This window comes from Mus caroli, chromosome 7 (genome assembly GCF_900094665.2).
Source record: "Mus caroli chromosome 7, CAROLI_EIJ_v1.1, whole genome shotgun sequence".
Taxonomy (NCBI): Eukaryota; Metazoa; Chordata; class Mammalia; order Rodentia; family Muridae; genus Mus; species Mus caroli.
In genome coordinates, this window is record NC_034576.1 from 90,392,661 (window position 1) to 90,393,274 (window position 614).

At 42.3% G+C, this 614-nt stretch overlaps 1 non-coding gene across 1 annotated transcript; it reads right to left on the reverse strand.

Moving 5' to 3' along the window:
- Positions 1-224: 224 nt before the first annotated feature.
- Positions 225-369, reverse strand: LOC115031639. Its single transcript, XR_003837308.1, has one exon. It is a non-coding gene; the product is annotated as a small nucleolar RNA SNORA48 (small nucleolar RNA).
- Between the last annotated feature and the right edge of the window lie 245 nt (positions 370-614).

Here is a 614-nt window from a genome sequence, read left to right on the forward strand (position 1 = left end):
TTGTGGAGGCTTTCACTGCCGGCTGGCCATGCAGCTGGCAGCCCCTGTGGTGACATCATTTATCCAATCATACTATATAGTGTGGTAACAAGCAGGTGTCTGTGGCCCATCTGTGCTGTGCACAGGAGCTAGAGGATAAATATGCGGTTGGCAAAAATGGTCCTCAGATCTGTCTGTTTTCCTTGTCTGACCCTGTGCTGCCTAGTTTTTATTTGATTTGACTTTTACAAGTTATAGGCATAAATGAACTTGGGACACCAAGCCAGTTATCAAGCTGGGATGAACCAAGAACTGGCATCTGCTCTTCCCCCTTCACTGATATAAAAACACTACCATCAATAAGGTATCTCTTTGCCCATTGCCAGAGAGTCACCATATCAATGATTCTTAATATTGTTTGCAAAGTATGTGATGGCTAGCTTTATGTCAACTTCATACAAACCATGTGCAAGGAGAGAACCTCAGTTCAGTTGTCCTCATAAGATTGAGCTGTTAGCCTGTAAGGCATTTTAATTAGTGATTGATATAGGAGGATCCTACTCACTGTAAATGGTGTCACTTGAGATGGTGGTCCTGGATTTTGTAAGAAAGAAAGCTAAACAAACCATAAAGAG